This window comes from Delphinapterus leucas, chromosome 10, assembly GCF_059928025.1.
Source record: "Delphinapterus leucas isolate spDelLeu-1000000601 "Yukka" chromosome 10, BTC_Dleu_Yukka2, whole genome shotgun sequence".
In the NCBI taxonomy this organism is placed as follows: domain Eukaryota; kingdom Metazoa; phylum Chordata; class Mammalia; order Artiodactyla; family Monodontidae; genus Delphinapterus; species Delphinapterus leucas.
In genome coordinates, this window is record NC_143138.1 from 3,895,474 (window position 1) to 3,921,496 (window position 26,023).

Here is a 26,023-nt window from a genome sequence, read left to right on the forward strand (position 1 = left end):
ACCACAAGTCTGTTCTCTATGCACAGACAGTTTTTTAAGTGCTGGTATCAAGAGCTGACAATTCTGGTGCTGGTAGGACTTTGGTTTTTCATTTTCTCTGGATTCATCCCTAAAAGAACAGTAGAAATGAGGAAGAAATAGTCATTAAATGAAATAAATGAAAAGTGGGGAGTGGTTAACTTTGTGTCAACTTTAAGATAATGTGAGTAAATGAAAAGGCTAATTGAAATGCTCAGTGTGTTCTAACGAGAACTTTTTATTAGTAAGTTGTCTTGTGCTTTAATGGGACACTCATGGCGTGTGGCTGAGTGCAGTGCTCTTCACTACTCATTTTTATTGACATGTACAATAAATATTAAAATAGATCTTGGGAGCAGTAATGTAGGTGGAAAATAGATGGGTGACTTGTCAGATATAAAATACCAGTATGGTATGTGTGTATATGTGTTCTTACCCCATTTGCACACTCATACTGGCTATTTTTTTAACTTAGGCCTTTCTGACTTCTGTTTTATTACACTATTGTTCTTGATATCCCCCCAAGTTAGAAATTTGGTAAAACTTATAAAATGTATCCCAAAATCTGGGACGTTTGAAAGCCAGTGGTATATAACCTTTTTAAGTGTTTCATTAAGAGTCAGCAAATGAACAACAAAAAGAAAAACAAAAAACAATTTTCTCCCTGTTGGAAAGTGGGTTTTATGCTTTTTAACTGGGGCCCCAGAAAGTGAAATATTTCAAAGTGTTCCTTTAGAAAAGTATATACTCAGTCAGATTTTTGGTAGCATTTTTCTTTGCTGTGTGTGGGGGGGAATACACTGAACTTTTGGGAGCGGGCAATGACTACAGAGGTAATGATGTCTATTTTGATTAACCTCAGTCAATTGAAATGTTTTGTGAAATGTATGTTCTGATTAGTTCAATATTTTTACTAATCAGAATTCATACAGAAAATGCTTTTAGTTTCTCCCTGAAATTTAGCTTTAATTTCTGTTTGATAATTGAAATGTTTTCCTAATGGGCTGTGATCACAAGTATTCCTAGAACCTGGTGGAAAGGCAATTAACCAATTTAACAAATTAGTGCAGGCCAGTTCTTATTGTAAAACTTTAGAAGGTATGTGAGTTCTGGGCTAAAGTTGGACTGTCCCTAAGCCATATTTAGGAAGTTTTTATTTTATTTGTTTAAAAATAAATGCTCAGCATGCCATCTTCTACAAGTGAAAAGACAGTAAGATAAAGCTTGTCTGAGGATTCTGGTTACTTGGATTTTAGTTAATAAAGATTTGGTGAATTTGTTTTGGCTTTCCCTTCGCTCCAGTGCACTGCTGTGCCCCAAACACTGGAGGGTAAAATAATGAGGGGTGGGAGGAAGGAAGGAAAGAACGAGTAAATTACACCAGAACAAATTATTTTCCCTTAAATTCTCATTTAATAAAATCCAGACAATCGTTAAAAACAAATATAACTGTCAGGTCTTGTGGATTATGTGTTATGGTTCCAAAGAATGATGACCCTGTGGTAACCCCTGGGATAGGAGCTCTTCATACTGTGTAATGATTCTGAGGGCACAAACTTTTCTGTGATCAAACAACATCAGGTCAACGTTTTGGTTGTATGCTTATTACTACCTGCCTGGTGCGGAGAGGTCCCTTCTTTCATGTTACTTAGGATCTATACATTGTTTTGTAAAATAAGGGTCATGGACCCCTGGTGGTCCCTAGTGGGGAAACTTGTGGGTCTACTGGCCATTGACAATTTTTTTGTTGTTGTTTTTTGTTTTTTGTTTTTCATCTTTATTGGAGTATAATTGCTTTACAATGGTGTGTTAGCTTCTGCTTTATAACAAAGTGAATCAGTTATACATATACATATGTTCCCATATCTCTTCCCTCTTGAGTCTCCCTCCCTCCCACCCTCCCTATCCCACCCCTCTAGGTGGTCACAAAGCACCGAGCTGATCTCCCTGTGCTATGCGGCTGCTTCCCACTAGCTGGCCGTTGACAATCTCAGAGGAAAGTAAGATACAAGATCAGATCAGAGATTTTTGCAGTTATCCCACTGCATTCTTCGTAATAGTTAGGGTTATAGCAGGTATACATTTTATCACACAGCTTGGGGTGTGAGAAATGGCATCTTCCTTTACTTGTCTAAATTGGATGTAATCCGTCTCATAAGCTCTCCCCCCACCCCACCCCCCACCCCCACGGACACATACCAGGTTGGGAGAAAGCCTTGAGAATGTAGGAAGCAACGCTGTCCACCTCACCACACTGGCCAGAGCTGTGATACTCCCTGTGTCCACGCCTGGGGGGCCCTTAAAGGCCAACAGGTCCTCTGCTTCTGTACAAAGCTGGGCACGATGGTCTTCATCAGGGCTCTAGAAGCTTCCGCTCTGGATCTTCAGTCTGCCCTGCATCCCTGATCTCTCCTAGAAAGGTCCCGCCACCCCTAGGAGATGCTACACGGGCGCAGGCTGCTGGCCTCCCCTGCTCCCGGGATCCTCCAAACCCTTAGTGCTTCCCCGTGTGGGCCCCGTAACCCGCCTCTCATCCGGCGCCCCCTGGCCCTCCACTCACTGCCTCTCCGGGCAGGTCTGTGTCACCTCCCCTTGGTGGGCTTTAGAAACACAATGCCGGATTCTCCTTCCTGGGGTTGTGGGGATGATCAGAGTTTAAAAAAACTTCTAGCACTGGTCAGATTTTTTTCTTAATAAGTCATGGTAATAAAGGGTATTAAATATATCACGTACGCTCAGGGACCATCTTGGTTACTTCTCAGCTAACAGTCAGTTAAAAGGGTATAATTATCTGTACATGTATTTTTGTCTCATTTGCATGTTAATATTTACATGTGCTAAGTTGTCTTTTTCATTAGTGGTGGGATCAGTGGTTCAGAATGACTCGTTGAAGTCCAAAAACAGGGAAAGTTGTATCTAAATTCTAGAACTCAAATCAGCATGCAGATGGTACTAATGAACAGGTTTCTAATGGGACTGTGGAGTGTCGATCTGCAAGTGTGATGATTTCTCCAAAGCAGCCAAAAAAGAAACATACAACTAGGAAGCATGATCATGAATATCTAACATTTTGGACTTACTTGCACTGGGGAGCCATGCAGCTCTAGTTTTGGTCGTTGTCTGTTTTATGGAATCCTGTTAAGTAGTTTCCTGCTCTTACACGGAGGTAATAACAGCACTTACCTCAGAGCTGTTGTGAAGAATAAGTGAGTTAGTATATGTGGAATGCTCATGTCCACACTTATGTGCTGTTATTATTAGTTATTAATATTATTGAAGCACAGTGATCTCCATAAGCTTACTGAGTTTTTCCAGAGCAAGCAAAAATAGTATTTTCAGTACAGAAGTGATAAAATTTTGTCATTAAAGGTGGAGAAGTGACCAGAATTATAGCAGTACCACTCACAGTTGCAAAGTGCTGCACAGGTTACAGTCTGGCCAAATAAACCATAAAGTGAATAGCAAATATTACAAAAACCTGAGATTGCCATTTCTCGAAGTCTAAACTGTTAAATATTAGGAAATCCGTATGTTTCAACTTAGCAGTGCGCTCAGAGGAAAAAGCAGAGCGAGCTACTGGCAAAGTCCCTCTGCTAAGTGCCGGAGTGGGAGGCCTCCCAGCCTGGGTGTCAGTGGACACTCCCGCGGTCCCCCTCCACACCATGGCGTAGGTGGTTGAGGTCCTGGGTAGCTTCTTGTGGCGTGTATCCCCTCAAGCCCACACCGTGAAGCAGTTTCCGTTGTTTAGGTAATGCTTACCCCGGGGCAGGCTGTAGGCTGGAAGGCGTATGTTGGGGTCGCTGCTGAGAGCCCTGCTCCCTGACCAGAAGGGAGGGGCCGCACCCCCCGAGCGCCAGGCAGCTCACTGGCCGGCCCTAGAGGAGGGTCGACCAGATGCTCCCGGCCTCCTGTCTGTTCCTCCTCCCGTTACGCCTCTTCTGTTGATTCTGTTACTAGTTCTTCAGCCTCGAGATGTGCCAGATGTTGGCGGAGGTGAGCAGAGCGGCAGTCAGACAAGCTTCTGAGACTTGGGGGCAGCCGGGAAGTGGCAGCGCCCCCGTCCTTTGTGAAGATCCCGCGGTTCCCACCTCACAGTCGGCAACGCTCTGTAAAGACCGAGCAGACACAGCTCGGCTTCCTCCCCAGTGCCGTGATGAACCCACATGTTTGGTTTTGTCCTAACGGAGGCCCCGGAGTGCTTGCTCGTTCTCACTCAGTTCATCCCGTGTGTGGCCTTTGCCCACTTTCCTCTACTAGGATGATGTCACCCCTTGTCACCGTGTTTGCCGAAAGAAACAGTTGTGTCATGCGGGGTCCCGTGGACCCGGGTCCAGGGTCAGCAGCAGGGCTTACCTGGGGGGTGGCCACGCAGCCTCACTCATAAAAGCCATTTCTCGTGAGCAGATGGGGGAGTTCTGTGGGGACATTGTTCCAGTAGTCCACGGTTTTGAAAACAGCGTCAGCATCTGACGATGACGAGGGTTCAGAAGTGAGCTTTGAAACAGGCCAAGCATCAGAAAGCCCCACCGCCGGTCCAGCCCGGCCTGCGGCCCGTGACCATAGAGGAGGCCTAGACCCTTCCAGCCGAGTGAGGGGCAGTTGAGACCCTTCCTTCCAGCCCCACCACAGACTTGCTCGCTCGCCCGGAAGTCTCTGCAGGACAGAAAGGCTCAGCAGGCCTCTTTGGTCCAGTCCGGGGCTTTGCCCAGCACCAGACCTCTGCTCATTCGGCCTTGCCAGACCATCCGTGGAGCACACGGCCCGCCTCCCACGGCAGGAAGAGAAAGAGAGAAAGAGCACGTCCGTCTGCTTGGCGGCCCTGCTGTCCGTGGAGCACAGCCTCTTCCCCTTCCTCTCACGGAGCCCCCCACCCTGCCAGGCGCTTTGTGAGGCCCGGGGGTCCCAGGAGGATTGAAGCCAGCCCCTGCCTCGCCGCCTCACGGCCCAAAGCCGAAGGCAGGCCCTTGGCAGGTGGTGGGGTGCAGGGGTGCCTGCCTGACTGCGGGGAACGGTAGGGCCGGGGGGGCGTGGGGAAGGGGCCCTGGCCACGTGCTCCTTACCACCAGGGCGTTATGGCTGCCTCACGGGGAGGGCGATGTTCAAATCGGACCTTACAGAGTGACAGGGATCCGCCAGGTAGAGCAGGTGGGGAGGATGCTGTGCTAGAATGAAAACTCACAGGCCTGGAAGCTTCTGGCGTGTTTGCTGTGTGGCGAACAGTCTGGTGTGGTGGCAGTACGCCCGAGCTGAAGGGCGTTGTACGTGGTCCCCTAAGTCATGAGCAAATACTGTAGCAAATAGCATCGTATTTTTGTTAGAAACTTCCATCCCTTAGGTTTGCCCAGGATATATTGGATTTCCTTATGGTTTGAGCCTAAGTCTGTATCTGGATTGATTTTGTGCGTGCACCTCAGTTCACTCTCGGTCAGGATGTGAGATCAAGGGGGCCGTGTCAGTGGCCAGCTGTGGTCATTTACCAGTAGGTCCTGCACCGTCAGTTAGCCGCGGCCTGTGCTGTGGCCTCCCAGGTGTGGGAATTCACAGCTCCACCCCAGGCAGTTGTCCTAAAGGGAATGAAGTGAAAGGGAGGGGGGGCAGGGGGAAGTCACTGCAAGTGCTTCTGTGTCATTCAGCAGAGAGCCCACTGAATGCAAAACTCCCAGACAGGTGGCTGCTGCTGACAGCCCCTCCCCCGCCTCTGTTCCTCACAAGCCCCCTGGGTTTTTTTGTTCTTTTTTTGCGGTACGCGGGCCTCTCACCGTTGTGGCCTCTCCCGTTGCGGAGCACAGGCTCCGGACGCGCAGGCTCAGCGGCCATGGCTCACGGGCCCAGCCGCTCCGCGGCATGTGGGATCTTCCCGGACCGGGGCACGAACACGCGTCCCCTGCATCGGCAGGCGGACTCTCAACCACTGCGCCACTAGGGAAGCCCAAGCCCCCTGTTTTTAAGACGAGCATGTCAACTAACTCTGAGGCCAGGGGCCTGGCCCGTGAGCTAGCCTTCTTGAGACCCTTCCTAACTGGCCATGCGTGACTGTAAACGAGTCTTAAAAGAAACTCCACGTCTGAAGCCGGGAATTTCAGGGTCCTTTATGGTGACTTCATCCATTAGGAGCCGCCTACTCTTTTATGAGGGTAAACACTTCCCTTTCTCTCCGCGCCCACTTGCTCTGGGGGGACAGAAGGTGCGGGCGGGGGGGAGGCTGGGGATGCTGGGAGTGGACCCCACGCTCAGGGTGCGTCCGTGGCCTGGTGCTGGACTCTGAGCAGAGCAGGGAAGGCGGCCACTCCTCGGCTGTTTTTCTGCCCTGGTTGCAGCCGCCTCGGCCCCCTGCTTGAAGGAGGCCCGTGAAAGCAGTAGCATCCGCCGGCTGCGCGTGTCCGCGTGGTTCTGTGTTGCCATCTACAGGGAGAGCTGCCACTCGGGGGTCACCGACAAGCAGGACGAGCCGCGCGGAGAAAACTCCCTCCGCAGCACTTCTGATTTACAGTGATTAAAGCACCTCCACTGAAAAGTGTTCTTTCCTTTGGTGTAAGGTTCCTAGAGTTTTAAAATTTGCTTGCAAATCGTTAAAGCCTGCATCACTGTCTTGGGAAGAAGGCTGTGAAGACCTAAGACAATGGAATTGAGAAGAAAACTACAGTTCCTTGTTTATGTTCCATAAGAGTGTGTGTGCGTGTGTCACTCCACGAGATACCTGGAGATGGAGAGCCCAGGGGGCGTTTCCAGCCACACCATCCCCCCTGTGCCCTCGTTAGCCGAGTGGGCTTTCACACTGTTGGTGAGTCCTCTTCCCAGCTTGGCGGGCAGCAGGGACCATCCCGGGAAAACAGTCATTCTCCTGTGGGCTGTTTTCGTGTAAACCCTTGGCCGCCATTGGCCATCCAGGGCCCTGTCTCCTGGGAAGGGCAGGTGCACCTGGCAAGGCGGCCTCCCCCCACAGCTTCCTGGGCATCCTGTCGAACACGAAGGAAGGCATTTTGACTTCCAGGGCCTCCCGGTTTAATCCTATTTGTACTTTACATCTCCAGCAATCTTCTGTGCGACCATGACAGATATGCCCGCTCTGTTATTTTGGCCGTGCGGTGCAGTGTGGTCACAGCTGTGTACTTGCTCATCTGGGAGGTGACTCACTGCAGATTACTGACCTTGACAAGAATAGTGTCCCAGGAAAGTCCATCACAGGCTAAGTGGGACCCTCTGTGTGGTGAGCCTCAGAACTTCTGCTTAGGCCAAGACAGAGTAACAGGAAGTGAGTTTACCTTCCTGCCTTAGACAACTAAAACTCTAGACAAAATAGATGAAGCTGTGATTTTCAGACACTGGACGTAAGGTAGCACAGCACAGCAATCCCTGTGATGGAGACGGTCAAGACAAGCCCTCCGTTTGCCCAGCTTACTGCCCAGAGAGCGTCCCCGGCTCAGTGCCAGGAGGGGGAGCTGAGCCGAGCCCAGGAGTCTCTAAGCCGAGGACACAGAGTTAGGTGTCTGGGAGGCCACAGCGGCTGGAATCCACCAGGCCGGGTAGCAAGGAGGGCAGAGCTGCCTGGAGAGGTGCTCCGGACATCTCAGAGCAGTTCCCCCCGGTCTTCAGTTGGGTGCCCAGCGGCACATCCATGTGAGGAAGCCACCAGCAGCCGAAGAGAGAACCACCAGAAGGGAACAGGCAGAGCAGTGCCTGGGGCAGGGCACAGGGCAAGTTCATGTTCCCACCAGCCACAGTAGGAAACCTCGGACACAGCACTCAGAAGGGTGACACCTCAGTGATGGGGAAGACCAGCCCTAGACCAGAGGCCGCCCTGGTACCAACCAACGGAGCTTAACAGCACGGCTGCAGGGCTGCCTGCAGGAATGGCTGGTTCTAGGCCTGGGGTAGGAGATGCATAGAATGAGCCTAAAGTATCCTGCAGTGTCAGAAAGGAAGGAAGTCCTCAGAAAACAGCCACAATATGGTGGGGGCAGGGTTGCCGCTGCCATCATCCTGTCCTGGCTGTAACCCTGGATGGGTGGGGAGAGCTCTGCCCGCCTGCCACGTGCTACACAGCTGCCCGGTCACAGGGACCCGCTGCAGGGATGTGCTGAGGAAGCTGTGGTAAAGCGTGCCCACCCCACGGGTACGTACGCCTGGACCTAGTCCTGTACCCGCCCTGAAATGGAGCGTGCAGGTCTGCCTACAGAGCTCTCAGGGCAGCATCGTGATACCTCCATCCCAGTAAGCTTTCTGGAAGGAAGAGAAAGAGCCACGTGACAGCGTACAGCCAGCTCCCTACCTTATCCTGACCTCCTGTGAGCAACCGCAAACCTTTAGTGGCCATGGCAAGTTGGCATTAGGGTAGAACTTCTGAGTTGTGATTTTGTTTACTCTTTTTCTCTTCCCTTTGCCTGGGAACGGACACGTCTGGATAAGGAAGGAGGCAGGGTATCTGCAGGGTAGGTGAGGCCACACTGTGCTCCCAGAGCAGGCAGCCATTCGGTTACAAAACATCACCATCAGTGTATCTGAACGAGGTAGCAAAGACACAGTTCTGTTTCAAGTTCTAAACCAGAGGACGACGAAGAGACGGTGCAAGTACATTGGAAAAACATTATTCATTTTAGCAAATGTGTAAAATGTGTCAATTCTAGACACCATAACAGTCAAATAAAATCATTTCTTGGTTCATTCTTTTGTAGGTCACACCCGCTCACCTTGCAAATGGATTGGTCTGGGAAAATTGACATTTAGGAACATAAAGTTAATCACCAGAATGTGTCTGGTGCACACAGCCACAGACATTTCTGACTGTGTGCGTCTGTGGGGAAGGCCTTCCACGCAAATCTGGGCATTTTCCAAGGTAGAGAGAAAGCTGAATAGCGTTGCTCTTAAGACAGCTTTCGCGGGCACCTTTGCATGTCTGGACAGACCATTGCAGAGCTGGGGGCAGCCCTTCGGCCCCGTGTCCCCAGGGTAAATCATTTGGGCCCAGCTCCTGCCCTGCCGGGTGGCGGTCCCAGAGAGCAGAGTGGAAGAGCCCATCCCCGTCTTGTTCTACAGCGTTTCTTCAAAGCCCTGCAGTTGAGCCCATATGTTCAAACCTCTCCCTGGCTGATTGCCTCGTGCAGTTGATATGCACAGAACCATAACACAAAAATTTTTGAATCTCTTTTGGAGCAGACTCGGATGGGAGAAGATGCTGCTGTTCTGTGTGGAGAGCATATGTGAGCATAGAAATCCCATTGAGTGTGTGTCTGTCTGTCTGAGCGGTGCTTTCAGAGTGCCATTTATAAAATATTTATCCTAGTTTTACTGTTTTCAGTTCATAGAGAGCCTTCGTGATTGAAAAAGCACTTTGCTAGTTTAGGATGCAGTTGTGATGTGAGAGCAGGAACCAGGGCAGATGACTGTGGCGGTTAAGAGTCCAGAGTTAACGGGAGCAGCGAGATGCAGCCGCCTCTGGGCTGAGCCAGAGGTGATACCAAAGGCACCGCCCGAGAAAGTGGTCGGAAGGATGGTCTGTGGGCCTCTACCCTTTGCTATCCCAGTGTTTGTGGCCATTGGGCGGGGGAGTCGGCCTTCCGGCACGGAGTTGATCGATGTGGCTACAGTTGGTTTCCTTACGTCTTTGCTGCTCTTCCTAAATCCTCAGTCCTAGCCTGAGACCAAATAGAAAACTAACTCCTTTAGTCACAGAAAACAGAACCCTTGGAAGGACAGTCTCCTTAAGGAGAACCGTAAAAATAAGGACGAAGCCAAGGAAGCATCTGGAAAAGTCGGGAAGACGTCTATGAGCGTCTACTAGGTGTCCATCATTACGGTGGTTTCTGAGGGAGATGCTGAGGAAACAGATGCTCCTGAAAGGGATGATACGAAAAAGGAAAAAAAAAGCAAAAACAGAGTTGAGAATAATAATGGTCACTGTTTATTGAGCATTTTATATATTCCAGACACTGTACCACACGCTTTAAATGTATCACCCTCATTTTTTCCATATAAACCTATATTCCCCCCATTTCACATTTAAGGAAACTGAAGTTCAAAGAAGTTACATATCTTGCCAAGCTCATACAGCTTGTACTTGGCAGAGGCGGGGTTTGACCCTCTGGGAGAGAACCTACACATTTAAAAAGTTTATAACGCATGGTCTGTTATATCTCACCTGTATCCTCACCCACTCCCTGCCCAACTCTGACTCTTTTTTATTAAGCGTACAATTCAGTGGCTTTTAGCATATTCACGGAGTTGTGAATCTGTCACCACAATTAATTTTAGAATACTTCTACTACCCCAAAAACAAACCCAGGAACTCTTGGCCATAACCCTCCAATATTATCTTTCCTCCCTCCACCCCCTCCCCAGCACTAGGCAAACAGTGATCTGCTTCTTATTTCTGTAGATTTGCCTATTCTGTACATTTCATATGGATGGAATTGTGTCGTATATGGTGTCCTTTGTGACTGACTTCTCTTACTTAGCACAACGCTTTCAAGATTCATCCCCATTGCAGCATGTATTAGTACTTCAGTTCTTTTTATTGAATAATAATAATAATGTTGAGCATCTTTTCATGTGCTTATTTCCCCTTTATTCCTTTGGAGCTAATCCCATTTCATCCATAAATACTCATGTAAGTACCTATAACTGGAAAAAAGAAAAAACACTTTCCAAAAAAGCATAACCACTACATTTTTATCGCTGCCTGAAAAAAATTAGCAAATATGAAGTCACTGTTCAAATTTTCTTGTTTGTTTCATACTTTGTTTTCCCAGTGGTTGGTTGAATCCAGGTCCCAACAAGGCCCACAGCTGTATTTGGTTGGTGTCTATTCGGTGCCTTTTAATCTATGTTTCCCCCTCCCTCTTTTTGGGTCCTTTTCGTTGTTGAAGAAATTGGGTTGTTCGTGCCATGCAGTTTCCCACATTCGGAGATGCAGCCGATCGCATCCCTGTGGTGTCATTTACCATGTTCTTCTGTCCTCCGTGTTTCCTGTAACTGCTAGTTGAATCTACAGGCTTAGTCAGACTTAAGTTTGACTTTTTACAGAGGAGGCAAGACTGCTTCACAGATGCTGTTCTGTACTTCCATGTGCCTCTCTTTTTGTGCCATTAAGATTAAGCAGTAGATTCAGGTGTCATCAGCTTAATACACCTGGGATAACAGCACCGCCACCGCCACCGCCACCCCGCCGCCCCCGCCGCCGCCGCCCCCGCCCCCGGCGCCGCCGCCACCGCCACCACCGCCACCACCGCCACCCCGCCCCCGCCGTCACCGCCACCGCCACCGCCACCACCCCTTCCCCCCCCCCGCCCCGTCCTAATGCTTTTAGCAGCCATTGATGAGCTTTGTCTTGATCCGTTACTTATCACCTTCCTAACACTCTAGTCAGCTGTCTCCTAAGAATGCATCAGAACTTGTTCTACCATCCCTATTTCCCTTAACTGCAAAGGCAGGAAAACGAGGATGGATCAGTAATTAAGGGGGCTTTTTAAACTATTAATTGTGTGATCATTTACTGAGCTCTCTGTGCTGTGGCCTGAGAACCTCCTGAGGGCAGGAACTAGGTTTGTCTTGCTCAGCTCTGGGCCCTCGGTGAACAGACCCACGCTCGCCAAGCCTGGCCCGTGGTAGGAGCCTACTGAGTAGATGCTGAGAGCGTGAGTGGGTGAAGACCTTGTGGTCATCACTGTACACCCTCTTCCGCAGACGTCCTGTCATCCCGGCCTTGGCCGCGTCTCTGCGGATAGGCGTGCAGTGACTTACCTGTTTTCAGATGATGCCAGAGTTAACAGCAAGTCGGTGAAACAGGCTGTAATTGATAGATCGACAAGAGGAGACATTTAGAATATTACAGTCAAGGGCGACTACCCAGAACACAAGCTACATTTCTTTTCTTTTTAACCGAAACCTTTTTCATCTCGTTGAACCCAAAAATATGTGGTGTTTCTCTGCGTCTCTCGGTGGCCCACTTCTCCTCTCCTAACCGAGTAGCTGACGAAAGTTGAACCTATTCCTGCTCGACCTGTGAAATCCGACTCTCAGCCCAAAGCCATGTGGCTGCTTTTGGGGATTTGAAAATAAAATGTCTTCATTAAATTCTGGTTTATTAGATTCAGGTTAGATGTGTTGCAAGGATGGGGAAGTTTTATCTAGAATCTTCCCGTTAACATCGAATCTTTGCTTCTTCTAAACCAGTATGGGTCTCCTCAGTCTTCCCATGGAAGATGGGGGAACATCTCCAATCCACTGGGAGTCTCGCCTCTTGCATCCCCTGCAGGGGACGTTTACATCACAGTCAGGACCTGAGATTCCTCTCCTAGTCTCCACCCCTTCCCTGCGGATTCAGTGATACTTGTCTGAAGACATAGGCTCCCTGTGGCTGAGGGAAGCACTTAGATGCTAACACGGGCCTTTGAAAGCAGAAGACCCTTTTTGGAAAATGCAGGCCAGGCAGCTGTGAGAGTCCAGTGAGTGCCCTTGGGTGCGGACGTTCTCCAGGCTTCAACACAAAGCAGAGCATTATGTGGCTTTAGGAGAATTTCTGGGATGTTTGGCCAGCCAAGAGCTGGGGCTGTCCCAGGTTCATCATTGGTGGGACACAGGAAAGAGAGAGTCCCTCTTCTAGGGGAAGACAGCTCCAAGTTCAGGATCTGCAGCGTCATCTAAAAAGTTGTAGTTGCTTCTATGTATTGCAGTCCATTCACAAATAACCCTGTAAAGCAGCGTGTGTTGACTTTGACATGAGGCAGCTTCCGAGCGTGGCCTCCTTGCCCGTGAGGCAAACACTCCGTGGACTCACTGTTGTCCACAAAGTTGTCACAGTCACAGTGTCACTTGTCTCCCAGAAGCTTGGGAGTCACTGTTAAAACATGTCACATGCTTGCCTATTAAAACGTGGTGTTCAAATGGCAGTCAGGCTCCCACTCAGCAGGCAGCATAGCTAGACCACTGCGTTCCTCATGCACCACAGCAAAAACAAAGAAACTCCACTGCAGTACCGGTGATTAAGATTAAAGCAGCTGCATCAAGCACATTTACAACTAGTTTGAAAATTTGTATCTTGATGTGGGCACGAAATAAAAAGAAAAGGATGGAAAAAATAATAATGTCGGAGACTTTATACCGATTCTGAGGGAGACTCCTGACTTCAGGGGTTCACGTGTTCTTGATACGGGGTCTTCCTCTCATTGGCGTGACTCTAAAGCTGTGAGCTGTTGTTAAGCCTCCACGGAGATGTCTTCAAAGAGAGACGGGAGGGTAGACAAACATTAAAGAGAATGTGTCTTTAGTATATTCATTCAACAACGTTTATCAAGTACCTAGCACGTACTAGCCACTAGAACAGAGATTCTCGAACTTTTTAGTCTTGAGATCCCTTTTATGTTCTTAAAAATCATTGAGGACCCCAGGGAGCTCTTGTTTACATGGGGTTACATCTACTGGTGTCGACCATGTGAAAATTTTAAATGTGGTATTTTAAAGTATTTTATTAATTCATTTAGACATAATCATGAAACCATTGCACATGCACAGAAATAACACGTGTTTATGAAAAATAACTAAAAGTTTTAATGAAAAGAATGGCGTTGGTTTACATTTTTTCAAATCTCTTTAATGTCTGGCCTAATAGAGAGAGCCGGCCTCTTATATCAGCTTCTGTGCTCAATCTTGTGCTCTAAGTTCTTTTGGTTGAAGTACATGAAGAATTCAGCTTTGCCACAGATATGTTGTAGAAAAAGGGAGACGTGTCTTAATAGCCTTTTGAAAAGATTCTGGGGAGTCTTTGATATTACACTAAAACTCAACAAGCAGTAGTTTCTTACAAGTTAGTTGCGCTGAGGGATCTGGAACCCCATCAGTGAACTTTTTATTAGTTACATCAAAATCCATTAGTCTGTCTTGCCATTTGAATGGCTCTTCTTCCTGCGCGTGGTTTAGTGACACGTGCGGGAGGCAGTTAGAAAATACTGGTTTACTGAGTTGTGCGGCCCTTTCCAGTGTCGACACCTTTCATTATCCAAGATCAAAAGCATCACTTCCACTAACATCACCACCAGTCTCCTCAGACATGTCTGAAGTATTGGGAAGCGCTGGCAGATACGAGTTTTCCAAAATTCAGATTTTCACTTGAAAGCTTGAAATTTATCTTTGGCAAAAAAATACTGTCACCTCTTGAAGTGGCAGGTTCACTTCATTCATTTTTTGAGAAAATCTCTGCCATCCTCTGTCTGTCAGTTCTTTCACCTAAACTTGCTGTTCCACGAAGAAAACTGCTAACAACTCATCACGGAAGTGCTCTTCCTTGAGGCAACCCTTGCGCTTCAGGGTGTAGCGGAAGTGCTCTGTGTTTCCTGTTCAGTCACACAGAATGTACACAAGACTTGTGCGCTCAAGGGTAAAGAGTTGACAGAGGTGATGCTTAAATGAAACTGGAATTTTTTTCCCTGCAAGTGTGAGATGGTGAAACATTCCATGAACACTAGAATAGGTTGATGCCACTACTGGGATCCGTGGTGAGGCACCAAGAGTCTTATCCTCGCTTGCCTTTGCACCGACAGCTTAAATGTCAACATGGTGGAAGATGCACATAAAGTCTTATTATAGTGAAATTGGTTTTTTGGGCTTATGAGCTCTTGAAAGGGTCTTGGGGAGCCCCAGAGGTCTGCACTAGGTACACAGCTTGACCTGTGCAAGACTTTCTTCCTGTGGAGGGGGAAGGCAGATAACAAACCCAAAATGCCGGGGATGCTGTCCCCAAAATAAAGCAGGGTGGTGTGACAGAGAGGTGAGTTTAGGTTGGATGATCATGAAAGGCTCTCAGAGAAGGTAACTTTCGGCTGAAACTTCAGGCAGGTAGAGTGGGACAGGTAGCTCAGCCGCCAAGGCAAGAATGTTCTGGAAGCAGAGAGAGGACCAGGGCCACATTGCTAAGCATAGGGAGTGAGGTGGGGTGGAAGGGGTCAGCAAGATAGTCAAGATGTCCCGCTGGATTGGACCTTAGAAAGCAAGGGAAGGAGCAGGATTTTATCCCACATTCAGTGAGGACCCAGAGGCGACTGAGCCCAACGGCAGGGTGATGGCCACCTTGTACTGCCCCCAGGAGGTTGTGTCTCCACCCCCTCCCCCTCCTTTCTTCTAAATGACCACAGCTCGATTTGAAATCCTAACCCCTGGTTGTAAACGTTGTGAACATAAGTGGAAAAAGTCCCACAAGATCACATATAGCGTGATCCTTTTTATAAAAGGAAAAATAGCTTCTAAAACTATTATAGTTTGTGATAAGGCTGCCTGAAAAAAAAACCATGGGATAACAGACAGAAATTCGGAAGGGTAATGACCTCGGCTGAGGAGTCGGGAGGACCGGTTAGGGGGAGCCCACACAGAGACGTGGGTCCTCGTCAGAGTTCCAGTTCTGACCTTGAGTGGTGGTGTAAAAGAAGATGAAAGTGGAGAAGAAACAAATCTAACACCTCTTTCATTTCTTCACAAGCCAAAAGGCAGCTGCATCTCGATCTGACCACAGCTGTGCAGATAGAATGGCAGCATCTGGTTAAGAGCATGGGTCCTGGGCTAAGACTGCTTGGATTCAAATCTTGGCTTCATGCACCGCCAACTCTGCACCCTTGGACTCATCGCTACCCTTCCCGGCCTCGGTGTCTTCATCTGTAATGCGGGACGGTAGCGGAATCCCTCTCGTAGGCTTGCTGAGAAGGCTTGATGGAGTAATTCCGGAAGTGCACGTTATAAGGTTTCTTGGTCACCTGTGACGGGCGGGTGAAAATTCTCTTTCCTGTAAATTCTCCGTGTTTCTTTCCTTTTTTTCTCTCTTTGTGTAACTGAGGAAAACCAAGAATGAAGCAGGCTCGTTTTTTTGTTTTGTTTGTGAGGAAAAGGTGGTTCAATCTATTCCTAAGAATGTTTGAATTAAATTCACTTCACCCAAGGATGGTATTTTTATATTATTCTTCTTTGAACAAGCAGTAAAAAAAAAACAAAAAAAAAACAACAGCAACAAAATGAAATCGGGAGGCTCCATGCTTTCTTCCTGAAAAGAGGTTTCAGGGCTTTGGGCCAAAGTGCGTCTTGAAATGAGTTTTAGAAGCAGCTGCAGCAGCAGCAGGCAGTCCCAGTTGTGAGGGGCCCTGCTGGTGACAGGCACGTTCCCCCAGGACAGCGGGGATGGGTGACCCGGGGGACGGTGCCAGCCCGCTGTGTTCAATTTCAGGGCTCTGCTCCCACCGCATGACCTCAGTTCTCTTATAGACGCTTGGAATCTGCCAGGCCAGGCAGCTTCCAGAAACTTAAACCCTCTCCTAAGGAAGGGGTAGGCGCGGGGGTGTGAGCCATCGGAGACCCAAGGTGGCCGCCAGCGCCACCCCCAGCAGGGGCGCCCCAGAGCCTCCCGGCGGAGGCGGTTCCCGCGAGGAGGGTGGTAATCCTGTCACCTTGCACCGCCGGGGAGGCTTCCTGTGCAGCAACGTGGATAGGAATGGAGAGCTGGGCCGAGCTCAGGGGGCTGCAGAGGGGAGCTGATTGGAGAGTGAGAGGCAGGCAGCATATGGGGTGGACAAGACAGAAGAACCTCAGGGAACTTCTGTGGGTAGTTTCCAAAATGCTGCCGAAGTAGGGCTTAGGTGACTGAAAAAAAGCCCGTTTTGCCCCGTGGACCAAGGCCAGGACAGGAAGGGGTTTTTTTGGTTTCACAAGTTTCCAATGAACTTAAAATGTTCTTTAACTTCCTTATAATTTTGTTTTCTATTTTTAAATTAAGGTATATTTACATGGAGTAAAAATCTTCCTTTTGTGGACAGTTCTGCAAGCTTCAACAAGCACCGTCATGCAATCACTGCCAGCCATCGTACAGAACGGTCCCACCGTCACCCCCAGTTCCCTTTTCCCTTGTGCCCCCTTAGCTGGCCCTGCCTCTACCCTCAACCCGTAGCATCTGGTGATTTGCTTTCGAACCATATACCTTTGCCTTTGCCAGAGTGTCATATAAACGGAACCATATGAAGTCACTTTCTGAACCTGATTTCTTCCATTCACTTGATGCCTTTGGGATTCATCCATGTCGTTGTGTGTCAGGAGCGTGTTCCTTTTCATTGCTGAGTGGTGTTCCATTGTGTGAATGAACCACACTTTGCCCGTTTCCCGAGTGAGGGACGTTTAGGTTGTTTCCGGTTTTTGTCAAATATGTATAAAGCTGCTAGACATTCACAGGCAGGTGTTGTGTGAACAGGTTTGCATTTCACTTGGGTAACGCTCAAGACTGTGATTGCTGGTCCTTTGCTAGGTGTGTGTGTAACTTTGTAATAGTCCCGCCGAGCTGTTTTCCAAAGTGGCTGTTCCGGTTACCTTCCCGCCAACGACGTGTGCTAGTCCCACGTGGTCAACATCCTCACTAGCACTTGGTATCGTCAGACTTTTTTGTTTGTTGGTGTGTTCGTTGGTTTTGTAGATAGTCTGATAGATGTAGTGATAAATTACTGTGCTTTTAATTTGCATTTTGCTAGTATCAAATGATGTTAAGTGTCTTTTCATGTGCTTATCTGCCATCTGTATGTCTTTGGTGAACTGCCTGTTCATATCTTTTATTCATTTTTTAAATTATTTTCTTTATTTTAAGGTCCAGTTCATCAGTTTTTGTCTTTTACGGATCATATGTTTGGTGTTGTATCTAAGAAATCTTTTCCTAATCCAAGATTATAAAGATTTTCTTCCAGACATTCTATAGTTTTAGTTTGAAATAATTTTTTGTGAATTGAGGTTTCTTTTTTACTGTTTTTGGTTGTGGATATCCAGTTGTTCTAGCACCATGTTGAATAGACTCTCCTTTCACCACTGAGTAAAATGAAATTTTATTGCATTTTCACCTTTTTCAGAAATCAACTGACCATGTATGTGTGGGTCTGTTTTGGATTTTCTATTCTGTTCATTTTATTTATGTGTCTCTCCTTCCTTTAATATTACACTGGCTTGATTACTGTTGCTTTATAGTAAATCTTGGAATCAGGTAGTAAGAGCCCTCCAACTTTGTTCTTTTCCAGAATTGTTTTAGCTATCCCTTTGCTTTTCCATTAAAAAAAAAATTAAATTCAGCTTGTTGATTTCTACAAAAACTTCTCCTCAGATTTTGATTGGAATTCTGTTGAATCTGTAGGTTAGTCTGGGAAGAATTGACATCAAAATACTATTGAGGGCTTCCATGGTGGCGCAGTGGTTGGGAGTCCGCCTGCCAATGCAGGGGACACGGGTTTGTGCCCCGGTCTGGGAAGATCCCACATGCCGCGGAGCGGCTGGGCCCGTGAGCCATGGCCGCTGAGCCTGCGCGTCCGGAGCCTGTGCTCTGCAACGGGAGAGGCCACCACAGGGAGAGGCCCACGTACCACAAAAAAAAAAAAAAAAATACTATTGCGTCTTTCAGTCCATTACCGTAGCATATCTTGCCATTTATTTAGATTTTCTTTAATTTATGTCATCAGTGTTGGTACTTTTCAGGCTATGTATTTGGCACTTATTTTCTTAGACTTATTCTTACATATTTCATATTTTTTGATGCTATTGCAAGTGGTACTGTTTTTATTTTTCATTTCCCAATTGTTCATTGCTAGTTTATAGAAAATAATTGATTTTTTAATACTGACCCTGTATTTTGTGACCTTACTAAAGTTTAGTAGCCTTTTTATAGATCCTGTGGGGTTTTCTGTGAGGCAAATCATGTCATCTGTGAATAAGAGAATTTTATTTTTTCCTTTCCAATCCATATGCCTTTAATTTCTTTTTTTTTCTCTTGCCTTATTACACTGGTTAGGACCTCTAATATGATGTTTATTATTATTTATTATTAATTTATTCTTTGTGGGTGTATCATATCGGTCCTGTTGGAAAAAGTCATTTATTCATTCATCAAAAATGTACTGAATGTCTGTTAAGTGGCAGGTTGTATACAAGGCACTGTGGGAGATATAAAGAAAAATAGAACATGAAGCCAACCTCTAGGAAACTTAGGATCATGTAGAAAATAGAAGATATTTTCCCAAATGAGAAGGGTCATACCATAGCCCCTTGGGGCCGGGTACTAAGTGGGTGAAGCCCCGAGTGGGGTTGAGAAGGAGGCAGGCAGTTTCCCACCCCTGCTCAGAGGGCTTCTTAGAACTTAGAGCAATAGATCCGGATGGCCCCTGCTGTGTTCTCCAGGCTGTAGGTTGGGTTACCTGCTAGCCCAGGAGATGGGGTAGGTTTAGTAATAAATAAAGCTGGACTAGGCCTAAGGGGGGTAGAAGTATGCATCTGTTTGTTATGATTCTGGCAGGAAGGATAATTTCTAATGAACTATACCTAAGAGAAGAAAAGCTGAGCCAGAGCTTTTCCTGTCTTCAAAGCCTCAGAGACCCTAGAAGGAAACCAAAGCAGAAGAATGCCCTCCCAAAACCGCTCCTTCCAGACTTTGAGGGTCAGTGAGAAATACGGAGTGGAGGGGAAATGTGAGAAGGGGGCAGCGCAAGGACTGCTGAGAGCAGAGACAAATGTGCTGTGCATCATGATCGGCTCCTTTCCTGCATGAAGCTCCATTGTCAAGGTGGGAGAAAGACGTCACAGAGCGTTGTTTCTGGAGCTCAGGGCCAGCGGGGGTGGGTGGGGGGATGAGCATATGGGAAGGAAGCTCCTAGAACAGGAAAGTGGGTGAAATCTGGATCTGCAGAAACAGAGGGGAGGACATTCCCGGCCAACGCATGGGGAAGAGAGACCAAGCACTACTGGCCGAAAACAGCAACACTTTGGGCCTCACGCAGGGAATGGAGCAGGCCGAAGGAGGTTCGTGGGGAGAAAGCGACTTTGAAGGGAGGCCATGCGGGGCCTTAAGTGCCAGCTGACGAGTCGGAACTGGACTTGACAGTCAGTAACTGAACTTGATAATAAGAGGTGAGAAAAGAGTTTGAGTGGGGAGAGAAATAAGATCTGAGTTTTGAGGCAGCTGTTATAAAACAGTTCTAAGCATGGCCCGTCCAGCCCAGCTGCCTGCGTTCAGATCCCGGCCATCTCCGGGCCTCAGTTTCCACATCTGTAAAACAGCAACAATAATACCTACGAACTTGTAAACATTGAATGAGTTGATGGTGTGAGGCTCTTGGAATAGTGCCTGGCATGTGAAAAAGTGCTAGGGAAGCGTTATCTTGTGCTCTGATTGCCATCGTTGTCATGGTCGTTATCTTAGAAACATTCATGGTTAGGAACGTGGGTGAATTTGAGCAGTTAAGTGACTGTCAGGGTAGGGCAGTGGCCACACCAGCCTGGCAAGGCCTGCTTTTGGAAGGCTGGGCCTGCTTCCCCCTCCGCACTCCATCCCCCACACCCTCTCCTTCCCGCGCCCCCCCCACCGTGGTACCTGCTCCGAGATCTCACCTCCTCCCACCCTGCAGTTGAAACACAAAGAGAAACTTTGCCTTTTTTTTTCTTTCTAAAACCTTTTTTCTATTCCCACTTGGGTTACTGTAGAAACAAAAAGGAGGGAGCCTGAGGGTCCCTGAGCCTCAGAGACCCCCGACTGCAGAACAGCCATTGTTTTGGCAGAGATAGAGGCTGCTGATGGCGGTGGGAAAAGAACCAGTTAAAAGGACCAGCAGTTAAAGGAACCAGCCCATGGTCCCCAGAGCCGAGGTCTCCGCCGCCCGCTTTAGCCCCAGAGCGCACCGCTTTCTCTACTCTTGGAAATCCCTTGAGCCGCCAGTGGCTCCTGCACCAGCTCTCAGCAACAGACCACACTCCCCAGGGACTCGGGCCCTCGCAGAGTGAGCGTCCTGGGTAACTGGACACGGGATGACCGTGCAGCGTCCTCAAGTCGTCTCAGTGATGGTCTCAGTTAAACAGGACGCACATTCCAGCTTTGCCACCATCATGTGCAAATGGCATGACGTTGGGTAAGACATTTAGCCTCCTTGAGCTCACTTTGACCATCTCGAAAATGGGATTAATAATACCTTTGTCAGTGCGCTGTCACGGTAGGAAAAGCATGAACTCCAGTGCTTGGCACCCAGGAAATTGCCTGTAAGCGCAGTGGCTGCCGTAGCTGCTGTGGTAGGGGGTAGAGGTTGCGTTCCCCATCGTGGGTTTCACTGGAGGGACCATCACTGGGGGGCCAGCTCCCATTACGCCGCCTCCGCGGTCAGACCCCGTCCCTCTGCCTTGAGTTTTCTTTCTCCCCTGGTCCCCTGGAACCTCGCTTGCACCTGTTTCACGGCATCTGCTGCTTTCACCTTGGTCATGGTGTCACTTACATTCTCATCACTCTTCAGAGGTAACGCGTGGTGCTGAGTGGCCAGAACAGGGAAAGACCAGGTCAGGGACCTTCTGTCTAAATAAAGACCAGAAATGCTACCCTGGGGGGTTTCAGGTAATTGTGAAGAAAGCGCACTTGGGGGCCTTCTGGAGTCAGAAGGTCCTTCTGGGGATCTTTGGGACTCAGGATGCATCCGAGTCTGTAACAGGCAGAGAGGGGTGTCGTTTGGAGCGAGGAGGGCCTTTCCATGTCTCTCACCTCATCCTTCCTCCGTGGTCCCCGGCTCCACATGGGTGAAGGTGGGCCCATGTCTGTGCGATCAGAACTTGTCTCTTAACACACCGCAGTGCGCAGCCCTCCGCTGAGTTACTCTTACCTCCTTCAATGTGAGACAGTGCCGCCAACACAGTAGGCGCTCAGTAAATATTTAATAAATGGCTGAATTAATTAATTAAGGCCAGATAACGTGGGTCTCTGAAGAATTCACAGATTGAGGTACCACAGGGACCTCATTTTCAGGTGTTTCCCTCCAATGCATTGGGACCACCCGGAAGAGTTCCTGGAGCTTTCTATCCCACCAGGCTCATTGCCCTGTGTCCTCCGCACTTGGAGATGTAATGCAAGGGATGCCCAGAGAGGATGATTTCTAAATGAGCTTCCTGCCTCAAGGCCAAGGTCGATTTGCCTGTGCAGAGAGAAGACTGTCAGGTGCGTGGAGTGTCAGAGGGGCGGTGCTGTGGGTGAAGGTCTCTCGGAGCTTAGCTTACCGTGGGCGCCTAATGGATGCTGAATAATTGAGAGACTAAATTGGGAGGTGGGTGAGTGCCGCAGTGATGGGCCGTGATGAACTAAAGCGGTCTTAGAACATTTGCAAATTGGTCATTAATGTTTCATCAACAGTGCCTGCATCCTTTGTTAATTCTGAACGGTAGCAGGAGTTTCCAGTCACAGGGATAGTATCATGAGAAATGTAAATAGAGGAATTATGCCTGGCCTGCAGTTCTACCCAGTAATTTGGGTTTGCTTCAGTAGTCCAGTAGCTGGGGATGGTCTCATTGCTTGCTGATGTGCTGCAGGGGACTTTCACATTGTGACACTTGGAGGGGAATTATGGGGTTTAGAGCATTACAGATTTATTGGGGGGTTTTTTGCTTTTTTTCCTCTGTTTTTGAAGCAAGGTTTGCTTAAGCTGAAATTGACTTATTTATGATGGGGAGTGGGGCGCGGACGTATAGAAGAATAATTTTGTTCATCTAGAAAGGATGCCTTCTTCAAAATGATTTTTGCTGTTGGCAAAGCGGAGACCGTGCTCACGTGATTCTCTCCTACCGCATGTCCCTGTAGTAAGTGACAGAGAAACACGGTGTGTACTGTGGAGAGCTGTACCTGGCAGCCAGGTGGTTTAAATGAGAAGGCAAGCCCGGAACCTCAGGGGAGCCGAGCGGGGGGAAGGATGCTGAGGCTCAGTTTCGAGTCCTGGAAATGTCGGGCCCGGTCCTGAGCCTCCTGTGATCGGGCTTCCCCAGGAAATAACCAGGTACTTGCCCCACGTGGGCTGTGCTTTCTGGTAACATTTTCCAGTCTCTGAGGCTGCTGGCCCTGCATCTGGGGACCCAGCTTTGTAGGAGTTGCTGAGCCAGCTGTGTGGAAGCTGTCCCAGATGCCACCCCACGTGGACTCACCAATCCTCCTTCCATTAACTTTTTTTTTTTTTTTTTGGCTGCGTTGGGTCTTCGTTGCTGTGTGCGGGCTTTTCTCTAGTTGTGGCGAGTGGGGCCTACCCTTCGTTGTGGTGCGCGGGCTTCTCATTGTGGTGGCTTGTCTTGTTGTGGAGCATGGGCTGTAGGTGTGCAGGCTTCAGTAGTTGTGGCACGCGGGCTCAGTAGTTGTGGCTTTTGGGCTCTAGAGCGCAGGCTTGGTAGTTGTGGTGCACGGGCTTAGTTGCTCCTCGGCATGTGGGATCTTCCCGGACCAGGGCTCGAACCCGTGTCCCCTGCATTGGCAGGCGGATTCCTAACCACTGCACCACCAGGGAAGCCCCTTCCATTGACTTTTGAAGGTGGTGCAAAGGGTCCCTTGTCTGTAGCGCTGGGCAGCATGCTTTTGACAGCACCCATCCTGCAGCCTGTTGGGAGCCATGCTGCTCAGGAAGCTGGCACTGGATTGCGATGGCTCTCAGCATCCAAAGTGCCCACTCACGTTGCAGATGGCTATGATTTCCACTTCTCACAACTTAACCGAAAGGGGCACTTAAGCAAAGCAGGCTTTAGTCCCAGGCGGCATCGATATTCCTTCTGCGGGAAAGAGCCAGGCCCTGTGCAGCTGGTGGTGGACGTGGTCTTGAGTGCGTGTTGACTCAACTTCCTCTCTCGGGAGCTGAAATGAATGGCTTGTGCTGATGAATGAGGTGCCCCCAGAGCCCCGTCGGTCTCGAGCCGCGCCCAGTCAGGGCTCTTGTCTGTCCTGGGTGCTCCCAAGGGCAGGGCAGAGGGCCAGGCACCCTGAGCCTATGTGGAGCCCAAGCTCCAGCCCGGCCAGAGGGGTCTCAGAGCCTGGCCTTGGGGCTGGGCCTGGACTTGGCAGAGAGTGCCGGGGAATGAGGAGATTGGAGCAGGGGGTATCTGAGGCAATTCGGGGAAGCAGGCAGGGGGAGGCACACAGTCCCATCACAGAGAAGCTTTGTTCAGAAAAGGCAACATGCATCCAACTATTTGTATTTTCAAAGATGACATACGTGCTCATTTTATTTTCCTCTCTGGAAAGTTTTAGGATCTATCACCGTGCTGTGAGTTCCTATAGATTCAGAGTTCCGTTCTTCCCTCTGGAGGGATGGGGTCCGGGTCATTCTCAGGTGCCTCTGCCCTCTCTCTCTCCAGCAGCAGGCTTCCCTGCTTTTTGTTTTCTGTTTGCTTGGTTTTGAAGCACAGTTTTCCAAGTATAAAATTACGCACTATATTCCTTCACTTACCCTCAGAAAACCTGCCCATTTCCCAAGGGGTTGACCTAAAGCACCCTAAGCCGGGCTTCTCCACCCCAGCACTACTGACGCCTTGGACCAGGTCATTCTTTACTAGTGTGTCCCACCCCACCCTCGGCTCTGGGCCCCGGCTTCAAAGCCATGGCTCCCATGCGGCGAGCGAGGTTTTTAATGAACAGTTTCCCTCTGTCCTGCCCTTGATCTCCTGCACATCCTTCTGTGGGTCACGTTGTGTCAGAGGGCAGAGTGGGGCCGTACTGTGCACTTGGAGCTCAAAGTCCCTTTGCAGTGAAATCCATCGAGGCCCGTGGAGCTTTCGGTTTGGGGCGCGCTGTTTGATGTCTGTCTTCTCAGACATCCTTTCCCATTAAAAATTGAAGATCATAAAAATGGGGCCCCTTGGCCCGTCTCAGGGCCTCAGCATTCGTTAGCACGGCTGCGGACCTCTCCCTTCTCCATGTCCCAGTGTGATTTATCACACCACGTGTCCAGTGTCCCGTGTCGTCTGGGCTGCAGCGTGGCCTGGCCGTGCAGATCCTTAGCAGTCCCTGCCTCCCTTCTCCGGCTCTCCTCCCCGGGATCCTGTGACCCCATCACAGAGTCTGCCCCAGGATCCTGTGTGCCTCAGGGTTCCGGCCCCTCCCGCGCTCCGCTGCTCTGGAGCTCTGTACACGCTCTGCGTTGCTTCTTAACGTGCAGCCTTCCTCGCCGGACCCGAAGCCTCATAAACAGTACAGCTCATCGGTCAGCACCCACCGAGTGCCAGCATCGGGTGCCCTTGAGGGCAGGGACCACCTTGCGTTCAGCCGCCAGGGGCCGTGGGTGTCAGGTGGGTTCGTGCTGGGCCGTGCAAGCGGTGGTACCTGGCACCTGGCGCTCAGGTGTCAATGGTCCTTGTCTCCGTCCAGCGCACTGCCCCGAGTGCCAGCATCGAGCGTACCTGTATTCAGAAAGGCTTCCGAATTAAAATAAAACAAATGAATAAGGGGGTGTTGAGCCTACCAAAAGAGAACCGGAGAAGCTGGGGAGAGGAACAGGCGCCCCTGGAGGTGTGGCTGTGAGAGGAGAGTCTGGGAAGAAGAGACTGGGTCCCACGGGGCGGCCGTGCCCCCCCCCACCAGCCCCATCCCTGGTCCCCAGATGGCCCCTAGTGAGTCTCCTCATTGCTTCGCTCTTTTTGTTTGTCCAGAAATAGGGCCTTTTCATACACTTAACTTGTTTTTTAATCAGGAATATTTCAAAGCGTGTTCCTCCGTTCACTGTCCCTTCAATTCAGGTCGCTTCTGCAAACGTTTATCGAGTCCTTCCTATGTGCCAGAAACTGAGCTCTGAAGATAAGCCGAGATCGAGGCGCTCGTGGCCTCCCTGGCGGGGTGCAGTCTGACCGGACAGACAAGGGATCCATGGGGCAGGGGTGCCAGGCCACCCGCGCTCCACACCCTCTGACAGCAAGACGGGTAGCCTGAAGGTCACGCCTGGATTCCCTTTTCCCAGGGTGAGGTTTTGTGTGATTTTAACTTGTTTGCAGATAATTAACCCTCAGGCCAAGAAATCATCCCTTCTGCCTCCGAGGAGATTGGAATCGGGTTCTTGAAGAGAAGCAATTGCTGCGTAGAAGTAAAAGCTTCTTGATGAATAATGCTGTCATTACACAGGGAGGAAATTACAGTAGCACTTTCTGCTGTGTAATTAAAAAACCAAAAAAGCAAAGATGAATGAAATACCCACCAGTGAAAATGGGATTTGGTTTTCAGCAGAGGAAATTGAAGCTATGTCAG

At 49.1% G+C, this 26,023-nt stretch overlaps 1 protein-coding gene across 6 annotated transcripts in view; it reads left to right on the forward strand.

Annotated features, from left to right (window-relative positions):
• Window positions 1–26,023, forward strand: part of FARS2 (phenylalanyl-tRNA synthetase 2, mitochondrial) — a 395,257-nt gene that overhangs the window by 330,098 nt on the left and 39,136 nt on the right. The window lies entirely within an intron of this gene.